The following is a 16,927-nucleotide window of genomic DNA, read 5'->3' as shown; positions in this document are numbered from 1 at the left end:
TAAAGGTCAATGCAAACATATGGCAAAGCCTGTGCCCCATAACTTTTGACTTTCTTCAAAGCTGCTTTTGTGACCTCAATTAAATTATGGAAATAGAAACTTGAGGCAGACAGAATCACTGTTGTGTTTCAGTGTTGGGTTTTATAATACAGGTTCAATCGAAATAATGAATTAATAGATGCATTTTTCATAAACCTTCAGCGAAACTGTGCTCCCTGATGCTAAAGAGTCCAAATTTGAATATGGTCTCACATGTACACTATGTAGTCACACTGCACTTGAAATAGCTTGTGGCTCAAAACATTAGAATTTCATATTTTCTCTTCTTAGTTGCTTCTGTGCGTGCATGGGAAAGACAGAGCGAAACAAAGAAAGTGTGTGTGTATAAGCAAGAGAAGCACTAGAGTGTCCTTGGCATCACACCAAATCTATAATTTACACTTTTACATAATTGGGCTTTGCCTTTGCTGCTTATTGATTGTGCATCCTCTTCTTCTGAAGTGACAGAACTGTGTGGGCAAATTTACTCATAAAACCATTTGGGCAAAAAACTCACAGAATGCATCTCTGACTGTTGCTCAACATCCTGGCACACAATAAGAGACGTGGTGAGACAGGTGATGGTACAAGCAGTTCTAAACACAGATACATGTCAGTATTTGTTTTCTTTTCATTTCACGTTTAATTGTATTACACTTTAACAAAGGCCAGGACACAAAACAGTCTCTGAAAAGGACATTTTTTCCCTCAAAAATAAACGTTTCCACAAAAGTAAAATAATCCAATGAGGCTTTGCCTCCTTTTTTAATGCCTCATTACGTTGCGCCGTAAGTCGATGTGATGAATTGTGCTATATGCCAGGCATGCTTGCCAGGAAAATCTGATAAGAGAAATATTTACCTCCAGAGTTCTGCCAGTAAACAGCCAATGATGGATGAGCAATAGACAGAATGCAACACTAATTTGCCAGACACTGCAATTTTGGGCCAGAAATACACAATGGAAATTTTCTTTGTGTCTAAATTTCCAGACAATTTTGAATCGCTGCATATCTTAATTCTTTCTCTCCACAGCGTGGTGGAGGTCGTGTATTTTTTAATACAAACTTAACACAGTGTTGTATACAGCAACAAAAGCAGTTGTTTTGCTGTTGAAAATATTTGACGTGCTGGCAAAAAAAAAAGTTGTAAGGGAGATTTTAAATAGGGTTGAAGTCCCCGGTTTTGTAGTCTCAGCACAAAGTCATCTAAGACTCAGACGTATGATACATCTTAGGGCCAAAGTTCCAAGATGAAATATTAATCAGACAGAGGTAGCTTGCCAGGCCGCTGTCACTCTCCTATCATCCACAGGACTTTGGACTTGTTAGCCAGGTAGCTACGGGCGAGGCCCCGTGGCTGAAACTGTACACGGAGTTGCTGAGTGGGCAGGTGTCTTTGTGTCAGACCTCTTACTTGTTTTCCTGGACTAACTGTTTGTTTTGCTCTGCCTCTGATCATGAAGGGTAACCTTAATCGTGGAGTGTGAAGCCAATCTTTGTGAGCTGTCATTAAAACGGCCCCCAAGGCCATGGTAGTGCGCTAGTAATTTTGCACTCAGGGCTATTGAAGTCGCCATCTAAAGAATCACTGCTTTCTTTTTTTCTTTTCAACAAGCTAGCTTCAAATCTCTCCCATCTTAATCCTCAGAACACTGTTTGATTGAACATGACAGCACTGTAACTAAACTTTAAAGGGGCCTCAAAAAATACATGCTGCTGTGGCTTTCTTTGGAAGTATCATCAGCCCTTTTTCAGGAAGTTTAAGCAACAAGATTTTGCTGAAATCCTCGACACTGAAAAATCCACCCTTTCATCATGCGCCATCACGTATGCAGGACAAAAAGGGCAGCTTTTAATTGCCTTAAAGAAGAGTTTTTTTTAAAAAAACATTTTTTTACTTTCTGAAAACCAGTAGTAGGCTGTACAAATTGAAGGACCAAGGTGGGGAAAACAGAAATAAGGGCTTCACACCAAACCATGATGGACTCGGGGCAATTATACATAATTGGGGCCGACTGGTTCCCTTAAAGCTTGTCCACTCACTCCCAGTTGAGAGTGACTTGGCTGGGAGTCAGCACTGGAGTGATGCCATTGCTCCTGGCATCCGGTGAACTTTTACTGTGCACTTCTCCCTCACATGGTTTCTTCTTAACTAACCCTCACTGTGACTACTGCCTCAATGCCTCCGAGTTCACAGTTACAGCTGCATACCTTTTGGAAATGACAGTGTAGACTAAGAAATATGAACAGCAAATGTACAATTTAAGTTTTAAGACTGCAAACTGTGTTTTTTTTTTGTATGAATACACATAACATTATCAAATGTGGCGAGTTTGTGCATGAGTATTGGGTCAGAAGTGAAACAAAAATAAAGCCCAGTGTGCTCTTGACTTCTAGTAATCACCCACTATGTTGCGTGTTCTCATTTAGGGTCTTCCTCCTGCTCCTCAATGCTGCTGCAGACTAATAAGCTTGTCCTGTAATCACGTTAGCCGCCCTGTTGGCCCCAGCCAGGGGACCTAATTGGGACAGAGCCTTGGACAAAGTGAAAATTAATAACTTTTGTCAAGCTCCTGGTGCATTGTCTTATGAAGCAGCGCAGGTCAATTAGAACGCGTGATACGATAACGTCTGAGCAGCAGAGAAGAGCTGACTCAATTAGGACGGGGACTGGACTGGTGAGCCCAGAGTCAGAGAGGGAGATGGAGAGATTTTATCCCTAAACTGCGGGTTAATGTGCTGCAGAACTGCACTGTTGGTTGCATTTAAATGTCTTTTATAAGTTAAGGGGACGTGGCATCATACCGACATTTAGTATCTGGAAACATTTTTGTATCTCAACGCCAAACAAGATGTAATGGTTTTGACCAGCTGTCTTTCTCATGTGTATATATACACGCGCGCATGTGTGTGTGGGTATGTCCCTGTTTGCAGAGAGCTCGTGGAGCTGTCACTTAGATAGACTGTTCCCATGCGAGCAGTACAAGCCCCTAAAGCATGTATCAGTGATGCGCATCAAAGGAATTGTGTGAAAGCTTTTATAGTTATAATGGATGGGCAGATGCCAAACTGGAAAACTCTTGATGTTTTCCCTTCCCTCTTTTATTTCTCCCTCATGAAACTGATGTGTGGGACCATGTCCAGAAAGTATGTCAGTGAATCAATGGTCAGGTTTACTGGAATCACCAGCTTCCTGTCTTTTATACACCACCATCATTAACGGTTTGTTTGTCATTAAGCTTTATTACTTATTCCACAATAGAAACATGGGAAGCAGCTTGATCTGAGCATGCACGATGTCTCTCTTGACTTGCTCCTCCCTCCCTCTACATGTGCTAATGATTCAGACTATCTCAGGACTGACACAACACATGTAATTTAATTATCAGCTTTATTTTGTGTCAATAGTGGCTGCACAGCAGCAGCCAAGAATCCAGGGCTGCAGATAATTTTCTCTGGAGAGGAAGAACACACTTATCTTTGATTCAACATATTGTCCCCGTGTTTCCTCTCCCTCCAATACCTGCCTCCCTCTCTGCTTTCCTTTGTTTAGATACTGATCTCGCCCTGTCCCAGTTTTGCTCTGAATGTGTTTGAATTTACAGCTGAGCAGCCACACTTATTGTCATATGGCAGTGTCTTTTATTGGTGTTGTTGGCTAAGTTCTCTTGAACGGATGAGAAACTGAAAGAAACTTCAAATAAATCAACTCCGATGCTTAAGGAAATGGCTTAAAAATATGTTAATGGAACTTTGTGTCTTTATTAAGGATTTTATTCCACGAGAAAGTGCTCTTGCAACACGTTTAAGGGAGGGTTCAGGGGCCACTTAACTATGAACTTTATCAAAAACCTGAGTTCTTGGCCTAACATTATACGTAGAGACAGGGTCTGTCATCCGAATCCAAACTGGGAGCTGGTTTCACAAAAGAGGGGCCTGAAAGCTGAAGGCTCTGCCTACCATACTACTTTTAAATATCCCAAAGACTCAGCACGACAAACATGACTGAGGTGACGTCAAGCAGAGAGTAGAAGACTGGTTAACACCCAGCTGTGTCTTTATAGAATTTGAATCGGTGTTGTGAACCAAAATTGCCATATTTGTGATACTTGTTGTTGTTATTATTATTATTATTATTATTATTATTATTATTATTTCCCTCTGGAAATAATAATAATAATAATTTTTACAATATTTCCAGAAACCCAATAGTATGCTGTTCAATGCCCACATAGGTTTAGGAATGGCTGCAGCACCTAATCCAGCGCCGTGAAACTGATCAAATGGTCAGTACATTGTCACATAATGTGATACTATACGCATCACGCTGTAACATGAGGCAGATGTCTCTATCTGTACTTTCCAAGTATCCCAATTGTTAGCAATCCAATCTTGGGCTACATCTGCGTGTAATCTAGTAAGCAGTCCCTCCTGCCACCACATTATTGTTTTCTCCCATCACTGTTCCTTCTCGTGGAAGTTTCAGCTCCCTTCTACACAGGTAATGCAGACAAATGGGGCTTTAATGCTATTCACAGTCCCATCCTACATTCCCTCGCTTTGTCATCAGTTTGCCTCTTCTTTAAACGAATTTCTCGACCTTAAGCAGCACTTTATTGTGGCGTGTTATTTTGTCGAATTGGATTAAATGGACAGTAACTAGGAATCCATTTGAACCTGATCCTTGCACAGGCTTCCTCAGCCAACTCCATTAACTGTCATACTTGTCCAGACGCGCTCCAGTGCAATGGCCAAATGTGTAAGTTGATGCATCATCAATAGCCATGCAGAGAGAACTGCAAAGTCTTTAAAAAGTAAAACCTTATATTTTACGTCTTTCCACTGAGGCAGCAGATCAAATCAGCAACAGCGGAGGCCCCACGCTAATATGTTTAAACACTGATGAGACGCAACTCTAGACTCCCCTGAATGGGACCACGGCACTCTCATTCCCAGTATCTTGGTGTAAAGTGGTCTCATCTATGAAGTTATGAGTGTAGACACAGACACCGGTGCTAGTTTACCCACATTAAAGACTCCTTATTGGGGCTTTGGAGACCCATCCCCTTCTCACATCTCCATCATGAAATACTTTGTTTTTCTATTGAGTGGTCTCCCCCATGCAGCTTTGAGAGAGAGAGAGAGGAGAGAGGCAAGAGCTCAGGAGTGTGAATCCCAGTGGTGAGTGCTCCTCCCTGGGCTTATTCCATGGTTCTCCCCCTGCTGTCTATTGGGAGTATCTCTTGATGCTGTAGAGAAAGAGGACCCAAATGCCCCAAGCAGCCTCTCAGATTTATTGAAACTTCATGTCCTGTCCCGATAGCTCATTCGTCAAGAGACCTAATTTACACTGGCCCTTAAGACTAATTGCAAATTTGCGAAAAAATGCTGATGTCGCTGGAACTGAAGAGGTTTTTTTTTTTTGCCCCTCCACGAGTGTCCCTTGCCATGCATTTGCTAATGCGTTTCATCTGTAGAACATAAAATAGACACTGTGCCTTTCCTGTGTGCGTGTGTGTGTGTACGCGAGAGAGTGGGAGCGAGGGAGTGCAAAAACAGACTGAGGGGTAGGCTGTGTAAGAGAGTAAACGCTCCAAGAGAAACCCCTAATGGGACTGCTAACAAACAGGAAATCGTGACAAAAACACAAACAGTATTTACTGTTTAATTCAATTCTGGGAAACCAATGCCCTCCCATCTTCCCTATCAAGTTATCAAGGCCAGAAACAAACCCCAAGACACCGGGCCACATGGCACTGTCTATTCTTGGCAACCGGCAGACACCACATGACAATTAGCCGTACAATTATCTCAGCCACTGGGTAGCTTTATGTGCAGATGGCAATTGCTCCTAATGAGAGGACTAATATAAAGCAGAAGATATGCATATAAAATACAAAGGGATCTGCTGTATTGCTGTTGTATATGTTTTTACATGTAATTCTGCAGCTCTGCATGTGGTCACACACAATAATATAACTGCTGGTAGTTTGGAGGAAAATATCGAAATCCCACAGGGGGAAGTGTCCTGAGGTTTTTGATACTGTTCTCCGAGTGCAAAATGTTTAAATTCTCAGAAGAAGGAAGGTCTGTTGTTAAAGTCAGATCATGGTTTTACTCTGGCCATTAGATTATATTTCACTTACATGTCTTCCAACAATAATGTTTATGTCCTTAAGAGGGTGTGAAGTATTTTGGACTAAATGGCAGAGATGTGGTGTGGCATAGATTGTTCTGGGCAGATGTGAATGCAGAGCATATGCTGGTTGATTTGAGGGATAATATGCAACCACATGACTCAATCAGGAGATCTCCTCCCCTCATCAAGGTTTTGACACATTCAGCATACTTTGCGGTTGTTTTCACGTGCAAGTATTTAGGAACTGACAGATTCTTGTCATGGAGAATGTGCTTCAGGAAATCTCCTCTGCATATGTGCACACTTTTGAAAGTGGGGTTCTGTGTTCAAATTCTGATTTGTGGATATCCAGTATACATATATATATATTTTTTTCAACTTTCATCCTTTTGCTCCTTGCAAAGAATTGTACTGTCCTGAAAGATATGTTGCTTAAATGCAGCACACTCATATATAAGCGCAGAAAAATAACTTTTTCATGGCACGTTTTGATGAAGCAGTTTTGGCACATTGTAGCGATCGAGAGGAAATACAGCAGTTTAGGGGGATTTTGAAAGGTTGAGCAATTATCTGATTATGAAAAACATTATATGTCAAAAAGAACTACAACATGTAATTGGCTCGGTGCGTTAAAGCTTCAGAGGGCCAGATGTAGAAACGTGTGCATGCCTGTCAATGTAATGGCTAACAGCTTGACCACATAGTCCATAAGGCTTGCAACATGCCGCTCAGGCAGCAATAAAATCCAATGCTAGCATTTGTTAGTACTAGACACTCCAATTTGATTGGTAAAATTCACACTGTAATGGGCTTATAAAGGATTTCTTGGGCCTAGAACAATGAGCTGGGGGGCTAGAGCAGTGCCAGGTCATGGACACCCAGCGATTCACAACATCCCCCCCTTCTGGGCATGCTTAGTTTCCTCCATATCCACCAGTTACCCTCTGCAGCTCTGTTTAAAAGCCAGTCGGGATGTTCCAAAGGTATTTAATAGTAGTGGTGGAGGAGGTGGTGGGGGGATTTCTGGACCTCCCACACTTAGGTTCAACCACAGAGCCATGGCTTTTCTATTTTGCCCCACCCCATCTCTGCTTCTCTCTCTCTCTCTCTTTCTTTTGCTCGTACCATATGTGTAAGTGTAAAAAAAAAAAAAAAGCCTCTTTAACCAGAGGCACCTTTCTCTTGCACCTTGCTTTCTGGTGAAGACAACACAGAGGGCTGGAGAGCCCACACATAGGGAACACATTTACCCAGGCAAAGGGCCAGTGCATTGCATTCCCATGGACCTTCACGGGGAGAGAACTGCAGAACACATTTTATACGTAAATAATCAGAATTGAATGTGGCACATTCCCTCCTTTTTTCCTTTGTCCTCTTTTTTCCTCTTTTTCTCTCATGTATCATCTCAATCCCTCCGATCAGCCTCCTGTGTTTTGACTCAACATGTTGGCCACGGTGGCCAACACAGGAGTAAAAAACCAAAGCAAAAGAAGACTTTGGGGTTTTGATTTGTATTGCATCAGAAATTCTAAAATTTTATGCCTGTTGTTCACAAAGGACAGCCAGCTTTACCTCATGGTTCAAATATTTGCGGGCAGGCAGGAGGAGCGCATGTTTAACACTCCTACTGCGAAAGCAGCATATGTTTCGTGTGTGTCTGGTTTTGTATATTTCTGCATACGTCTGTCGAACTGTCAGTGGTGACTTAAGTCCAGAGGGCTTGTTTCTTTTTGTGAATGATGACGAGTGTGTATGGGCTTTGTTGCCTCAGAGACCATTGTGTGTAGCCGCGTGTCCACTTGTTTCTGCACTGTTTTATTTAGATTTTCCAACATATTTAATTGGCGCTGTTAACTTTGTGAACTGTGTATACATGCAAACCTATTTGTTTTATGCTGCCTGCCTGAGCTCTTCATCAAATCCTTGTAGTGTTGCTGTCTACAAGTTATTTATTGTGGCTGCCAATGTTATTTGCTTGATATAATACTGTGTTTTTATTCTTGCAAATAACCACTAGGCACAATAAAGCTTAAGCTTGATCTTCAGCTAGCACTGTATTACAGTGTGCGCCTGTTTGCAAAAGCAATTTAATTTGATCTCGGTCTCAGCGTGCATTTCTTTCTCTTCCCCAGTGGTGATGATGGTGGCATTGGTGGGATTATGGAGTGGGTGTTAGCTCCCTTTAAACAGTCTCTCCACATGGCCTCCTGCCTCTTTTGTCTTTTTATAGCCTCCTTCTGGGAGACACTGCACTCTCCCTGAATGCAACACAAGCCAAAACACCTCTCAGTTCCTTCGCCAGAGCCAGTTACCCAGGGGATACTGCTGTTCCTCCCCTACTTTTCTGCACACACCTTCTCTCATCTCTCACCCCCCCTCTCCTTCCACACTTTCAATCTTTCTCTCTTCAGCCTGGACCGGACACATATTTTTTTGTTTTTGGAGCGTGAGGGTGATACGTGAGACATCGCGTTACACTTAAACTCAAGCCTTATGTGTTCCTGAATTATTGTAGTCACCTTTCAATCTAGTTAATCTCATTACATTTATTAGGCACAGTGGAAAGCGGGTTGCTGTTTTTATTTTTAGGCAACTTTGTTCCTTTATTATAAAACTACAATACTAATGTGCTATAAGCAATATATTTTAGTCTAGTTACTGTATTTCCATTGCTAGTGGAATTAAATGTCATGACACCTCTGGATTCCAAGTTGGCATCATGCTTTCCAGCTGATTAGCTCCTTCTCATATTATAATCACCTTGCAGATACTTAAGACAGGTGATCCGTGACGGGGATTCATTCATTTGTTTATTTGGCAAGAAAAATATCTTTATGCAGTTGTGTGTTGGGACAGCTCTCTTTATGATGGTCCATCAAAGAGGCATTAGTGAAACATATTTTCTGAAACCAAAGCCTTGCCATATAAACATCCAAAAGTGAGAAAATTCCTTTAGCCGTTCATTTCTCACAGCATGACGAAACACTGAGCACAACATATATCATTTGTATATGTAGTTAAAAAGATCATAGCAAACAAAAGCATCTCTACAGAGCATGCAGGTCTTTATGACTTTCTCTTTGTCTCCCAGACCTCGTTAGCCACATTATTCATCGCATAGTTTGGGTATTTCATGTGTCTACAGTTTAGATAACTTATTGCCCCATGCTGGCAGCCTTTTACACCCAGCCCATTTCTAACAGGCTCTGGCCTTCTTCCTATCTCTGTCCCTCACCAGACCCACCCCATGCATGGCATCAGACATACAGGCGATCCACTGCACTGACATGGTCGTTTGTCTTCTGACTGCCATGGCATATGGAGAGGGCTGGCACTGCACAGATGTCCACTAAGTGCTGATGGAGGGAGTGAGGAATGGGTGGGCTGGGGCCTAAGAGGATCTTTGCTGGTGCGGCTGGAGCCTGGTACTGCTAGCCCCTGCTGCTGTTATTAACTTTACAGTACAGAGGAGGGGAGCGCTGAGGCTATTCAGCGAAGTGTGTATTCACAGAAATACAGGAAAGTCGGTGAGCAAGCATGCGTTTGCATTCGCTCTCTGCCTCCTTCTACCTTTAGGTGTCTGCATACCTCTATTTGGAGTATGTGTGCGCGGGTGCAATCCAGTGGAGCCGTGCTAGTGGGTGCTGTCTGGTGAGGCTCTAGTGTACTGAGGGAAAGGAGGGTGCGGATTAAAGCTGTAGGTAGAGCAGAGAGAGAGCCTGAAAAGAATAATTTGCAGCTTAAGGCCAATAGCTTCAAAGTCATGAATCCTCATGGGTGAGCTAGCCAGGCTCTGAACCTGTCAATGGTAACTTACTCCTCGGATAGCACGCCAAAGACTTCAATAATGACATCACCCAGTTATGGGGGTAGGGGGTAGGGTAAGGGAGAGCCGAGAGACCGGACAGTTTTCAGGGGTGCGAGCGTGGCCCTTCAGAGCACTTTGAAGTCCCGCTTGACGAGGGCTTTGCAGCTGCCTGATACCGGCCATGTTGTTCTCTGCGCGGATTGGCCACAGGAGCCACCAGGGTGGCTTATCAGATTTATTGAGGCTTAGCGGTTGACGTTCAGAGTGTGTATGTGTGATGAAGTGCGTGTGTGTGAAGGAGGAACCGGGTGAATAGGGAAAGGGTCATCCCTGCAACAATCCACTCGTCCCAGTTAATTTAGACTACACTCTGGGGTCTGACAGGGAAGAGGCAAGACTTTGAACCACTCCTCGTTCAGAGTCCTTAGGACTTGAGCCCCCGCAGAGTACTTATCTAGCCATTTATCCACCCCCTACCCCCCCAATCCCCTTTTTAATAAGGCTGTTGTGTTCATAGTTGTGAGGTGAAATTATATTTGACAGAGTTGTATTTATCCCCCCAAGTAAAACTGTATTTTATACTATGGGCAACATGATCAAATTCTGCGCTGTCTAATACCACAGTGTGTCTGCATCCAATTGGTGAGTTTACCGCAAAGTAATAGGATGTGGATATGTTACCTTGAAACGCGGTGTTCTTGGAGTAGAAAGTGCGCACCGCAATCTTGTCTCACTCAGATTTCCCATGCTAAGGTTTCAGACACAGACTTCAAAGTCCCTCTAATGAGTGGAAAAACATTTCGCCTGCACGACATTAAAGAGTGCCATTTTTGTGTGTGTGTGTTGTTGCTGTGTTATACTTCACAAGCCTTCCCTTCCAAATGTTAGCAACTCATTTTCACCTCCAGCACAAACAAACAGTGAAGTATCGCCTATTGCAGCCAGTATCAAAGGCAGCATTTGTTAACAATAAAATCCTGGTTTGAAATAGCTCCAACGCAGATTTTTGTGCTCAAACACTGGCCAACATTTTTTATGCCACAGAAATCAAAAAAGCAGAGAGATGGCTGGGAGAGGGAAGGCAATATATAATGCGTGTAAGGGAACAGCCAGACAAACTACCCGTAACGTACCTCGGTTTTATTTAATTGCTCAATTGCGGAGACTTTGTTCTTGCTGCTGTCATCTTCTTAGTTATTTTTCCATTGTGATCGGCGCTGCATTGTTTGGAGAACTTGGCCCTCTATTAGAAGCATATCGAATTTGGGACATGCTTCCAAGCCTCCGTAACAGATATGGAGAATCGATAAGAGCATTACAAGGCTGTGACAGAATGGCCTCCGTGCCCTCTCCTCTCATGTCTAAAAGGGTGGCTGTGTGACACTGTGTCTCACTCATAGCCATTAGATCCTATCCAGGACAGCTCACATAATCTGCGGTGTGGCACAATCGCTCATTAACCCCGTGGCGACAGCCTAGGCAGACTGTCAAGGACATTTGACTGAAACTTAAAGAAATTCAGCCAATGACCGATATGAATACATTGGAGTGTTCTGTTTTATTACAAGCTGTTTTGACAGCGAGTTTCTGGCTTCATCAGTGCCTGCTTCTTCACGGTCTCAGTCGCCTGAGCTGCATTAAGCTCGCTTAGCATCAGTACCAATTCCATTTAGGGGTAAAAATGTAAAATTCGCCTTTGACTCATTCCCAGGTGGTGTGTGTATGTGTGTGAGAGGGAAAGAGTGGAAAAGTTTAGAGAGACATAAAGAGAGACGGAGAGGATAAAAAATGAGCAGTGGGTTTTGTTCAGGTTCACGATGCATTGTGTCTGTTGGCAGCTTGTTGGGCCAACATTGTTTGACGTTCTACCCCTAGTGCGTTTGTGAGCCTTTGAGGGCTTTATGGCTCGGTGTGACTCTGCTGCCAATAGGTTCCAGATGCCTCCGGTGTGGGAACTGGGGAGCAGAGCGAGAGGGGAGTTGGGGAAGAAGCATAACCAGGTGTGACCCATTGCAATCTGGGATGTTCTCCATGGATATTCAGACTTATATGAGTATGCATGTGTGTGCACATGTGTGTGGAAAAAATAGGTGGATGTGTTTTCGATCTGACACTGGACAGACACACAGGTAGACAAAGTGTATTTGTGGACACACAAAGTGTACTTGTACAATAATTTTTGTGAACTCCATACTTCACTAATGGAAGTAGCCTATGCACAAACAGTCTGCCAAGGCACGGAGTTCATGGTTAGAGTCGCACCGTTCAGCACATTTGCTGCTGGCACCGCCGAGGTCCAACATATGGCAGCACTCTGAGCCTTCAAGCCCAGCGTTGGGGCTCTAAAAAGAACCTGCCAGCTCCACAGTGGCCTAGTATAAGGGAAAATTGTCAGCAGGAACATTTAAGGTCCCAAACCACAAGCACTGATAAATGTCTGAATTTCTTTATGTAATTACCTTTAATCTGCTGTCCCCTTTCCAAGAAGCCAGGAAGGAAACACAGAGCAACAAAGCTTAACTAATACAAAAAAAACCCCATAAATGGTTTGAATGCTGGCTAATGAAGTATGGCTGATGTGCGTGACTTAACAATGGAGAAGAATAAGGAGGACATGGGTAGACCTTAGTTCACCTAATGTGTTTTTCACTTTAAAAAAACACTCTATGGGAAATTTGCATGATTAAAAAAATGTATGCTCACTGAGGCGAGTTTTAAGCCTTTGGGTTTTTACATTTTATTGTCTATTTCCTGTAGTATGATGTATGATGATGTAATCAACTTAATATCAACAGAAATATACTAATAAAAAACAACTTTGGCATAATCCTAAAGTGACTTCACTTAGCATTTATATATAAATTAGAAGAAACACAAAACCATAATTACAGTTATCCAAACCTGTAAAGCCTGAACCATAAAGTAATTGCCAGAATTTTTTTTTTATTAAACCCTTAAAAAAAGGAAAAATAAATCAATTTGCATGTATGAGCTTTAATTTGTATCATTTCTGCTACATCTGAGATATTTGTGCAATTTATTTAGTGTTTCAGGGAAAACATTCACACTGAAACATTCACAAAAACCTCCATATTAAATGTGATACCCTCGGTGTCACAGGGTAAATGTTTTACCAAAAACATCAACAACACTAATGAAGTCAGGTTTTTTTGTTTGTTTGTTTTTTTAATATTTAAAAGAAAGACTCTTGTGTTATTTTGTGGGTGATATCACACATGATAAAACAGTATTTTTAGACACACACACACACAAACACACATAAAAAACTTTCCAAATAAGCAGCAGGGAAATTAGAATGACAAATTAATATTATAAACCTTTAGTGGGAGACCCATTTTCAAGTCTTCTTTTCTTTTAGCAAAACGGTACCTGCTGCTGTTTTCACATAGTTGCTGCTGCTGCTGTCAATAATCCCGTCTTCTTCTATCCATCATCTGCAAAATAAACACAAGAAACCCCCACCTGTGCCCGACTTAGAGGGGCGAGGACCTGTTAACCTGCTCTCGCAGGCCACCGGCTGGGGCTGCCAATTCCCGCCTCTCTGTTTAGATTATTTCCACGGAGGCGGGTGACTCTCCTGTGTCACTGATAAGAGCGCAGTGGGGTGGTGGCAAGAGGGTCAAACCACAAGGGGAATAAAAACAGTTAAAAAAATCGCTTTATCCTCAGGAAAAAAAGTACTTTTACCCCCTTAAACTTCTTCACCGTGGCACAGGGCTATTACACTGATAGAAATTCTTCTCCCTCCTCGACAGTCTGGCCCTGAGCATGCGAGGGGCCAGAGTCTTAGCCACATCTCAAGCTAATTTACAAAGATCCCAAATTATTCTCTTATCTTGGGCTTTAAAGGTTGTAAGGTTGATTAACAAGGTCCTGTCCTGTTTATCAGTTTGGGGCTGGGTGTGGAAAATAGCCTGCGATAAGTGCACAGACCATTAAACATTCTATTTCCCCTAATATTTGTCGGCAACCATCTGCTTAACTGATCTCCCTTCACTTTAATTAAAAGGGATTCCCGTCTTGTTGGGGTCATTATGTACTGGCGGACGCCAGGAGAGGGGTTTGTGATGAGTTCAGCGTTCCCTCTGTCCCTGGGTTGCCAGAGGGCTTTTTTCATCCTCCCTTCCACCCTCTTCTGAGTTAACCCCTTCCTGTCCTCCTACACTTCCAGCTCGTTATTTAGCGGATGGGGCAGACTAAAAGCCTTAGTAACTCCAACAATTCCAACAGAGATCCAGAGTCTGCTGGTGCAAACTTTTCTCTTGGCTGGGGAGGTACATAGATATTCACACTATCTCCCTCAACTCTGGGGCATGAGAATCTGGCTGTAATGGTTTGATTTGCCCAACACTAGTTGGATCGATGCGGCTGTTTACAGTTTCTCCCTCTCTCATCCCTTTTGTCTTTTTTCTAATTTAGTGTTCCCAAACCATGGACAGGGGTCTGAGTCTGTCTGCTGTGCTTGCATCTTCGCCCTCCTCCCCACTCTCCATCACTGTCCATTGATGTTTTTCCCCTCTCTTTCTTTTCTCCTCATCCTCTCTCCTTCCTTGGTTGGTCTTGGAAAAAGAGCTGCATGCCTCCACACTTCTGGACAAGACTGATGGCTCGTCAATAGCATTAGCCAGCATTGCAGGCCTCACTGGTGTAGAACCAAATCAATAAGGCTCAGTAAAAAGTCTTAAACGTGTATGCAGTCCATTTCTGCCAATGCTCATGTTACCACAGATGAGTTTTTATAAGAATTGAGGAGTAGCCATCTATTTCATTCCCTAATTCCACATTTCCTAAGCAGTTCAAAAGAAATTAAATAAATAAAAAAATAGTTTCTGCTTACAATTACCCAGTCTCCATAATGCTTTCAAAAAGAAATGTTGGTGTTTATTGTTACTCTAAATATGAATATTTCAATTTTGCAGGTTTGCATTGACATATAAAATAGTTTCTGCCTTTAGTCTTTAAATTCTGGTCAGTTACTTGTTTATTTTTTAATTTCTTCAATTAGTGTTATGTAGTATTATGAAAATTGATTTCTATTTCAAGGCTATGGCAGGATGGTATTGGATTCACATCCTGTAAAAAGTAAAATTACATTCAATATAGGGTCTTATTTAAACTATAACAGTGACAGCCAAAATGTTAAAACCACTTAACAAATATTTTGTAGGCCAAGGCATGAATATGAAACCAATGGAGGTGTTTTTTGTTTGGCAGATGATCCTTTGGGTGCTGTGGATTGTAGGGTGTGGGTTCTGTGGATTGGGCCTATTCCACTGCATCTCCGGGATGCTCCGTCAGATTTTGAAGTTTGGATGCTTTATCAGCACCTTGGGTTGTTTGTCATGTTTACACAATAGGGGTGGTCCTATTTCGCTGCAGGGCAACCTGCACGTGGCGAATAAAGCCTTGATTGATTGATTGATTGATGGATTGGGTTGTTTGTCATGTTTACACAACCTTCTGCTGTTTGTATGGTAGGAAATGATTGCCATTGGGTTATGCCATTGCCATGGGTCTGCAACAGTATAGGTGGGTGTTACATGAGTAACACGAATGTCAGGATCCAAGATTTTCCAGCAGGAGATTCGATTCTGGGGAAAAAAAACCCACACCAGTGGTGTGGGGATAGAGAGCTTGAGACCTCTACTGCTAAGAGGTCAAATCTGACAGTGCGACCCTGGGAACTGTTTGGGAAACACTTACATTCAGAAAGGCTTTCAGGTTCATTATACTTAGAGATGCGTGTGTGAGGTCATTAAGAAACTGGTTTATTAACATTTACTTAGAAAAAGATTCAGAGCTGTTAATCCATATGTGGCTTACCAGTGTAAAGATGGGCTACCAAGAGGAGATGCAATCGAATCAAGTTCATTTCATAGGTGTAACACACTCACACTAAGGTGCAGTTCAGGCCAGGAGTGCGTGATTAACCACAGCATACAAAAAATTCCAAAAGCAGCCTGCCAATGTCACTTTCAGACCCTCAGCTTCTGAATGAAAACAAAGAAGTTATGAATATTTCTAAAACCTAAGCGTGAATAAATACATTATCAATAAAATAAGCCCTTTCTGTACTTAACCCTGCTATTGCAACGCACTGGTGAGCCACAGCTATAAAAAGAGGCATCCTTCCAGCGGTGGAACAAAAATTTAAAAGAAACAAAATGCACAAACCAAGAATAAACTAAATGACTTAGAGTTTGGCACAAAACAAGACCAGATTTCAGTAGTTTGAGGTAGTTAACCACACACCGTTTACTCTAAATTTAACAGCAAACAATTGAATACTCTGAGATTATGACAACGACCTTTCATGTGCAGCACACATACAGCTCACATTTTGCTCTTAAAAGGGCTCGAAGATTTGACAGATTGCACTAAATTCAATAAAATGTTTCAGAGTTACCGCTTGAGACTAAGTTGGCTGTGAATAAAGCAAAAAGCCGGCTGTAATGTCCGGGTAATTACTGAAAGAATGGAAAAAATGCAACACTCAAAACAAAAAGGGATCGAAGGAGCTTTGCTGGGGTGTAGGTCAGAGTAGCAGTACAGCTCTGCTGTAGGGCTGTGAGCCACCAACTTAGTCATTGTGAGGCCTCATAAAGCAACAATGACACCAAAGATGATGAACAACAAACGTGCATCCAACCTTGCAACAACTAATGATGCATACAGAAGGAATCTTCCGATGCAGGAAGGAGGCGGTAATCATGCTATGACTTACAACCAAAACACTTGTTTCTTTGAACAGGATGTAACCTCGAGCACAACTAGGCTCAGAGAGGGGCAGCCATCTCCCACAAAGTGATTATATACTGATCAGGACAATAACACGCAAAATAATTAATGTTGTGCATTAAAAGTGAGTAGGTCCAAATTGCATTGTTTAAAAAAAACAAAAGAAACTGGGGTTAGTTAT

Source organism: Neolamprologus brichardi, chromosome 6 (genome assembly GCF_056152115.1).
Source record: "Neolamprologus brichardi isolate AB-2024 chromosome 6, ASM5615211v1, whole genome shotgun sequence".
NCBI classification, from domain to species: Eukaryota; Metazoa; Chordata; class Actinopteri; order Cichliformes; family Cichlidae; genus Neolamprologus; species Neolamprologus brichardi.
Note: the sequence above shows the minus strand (reverse complement) of the source record.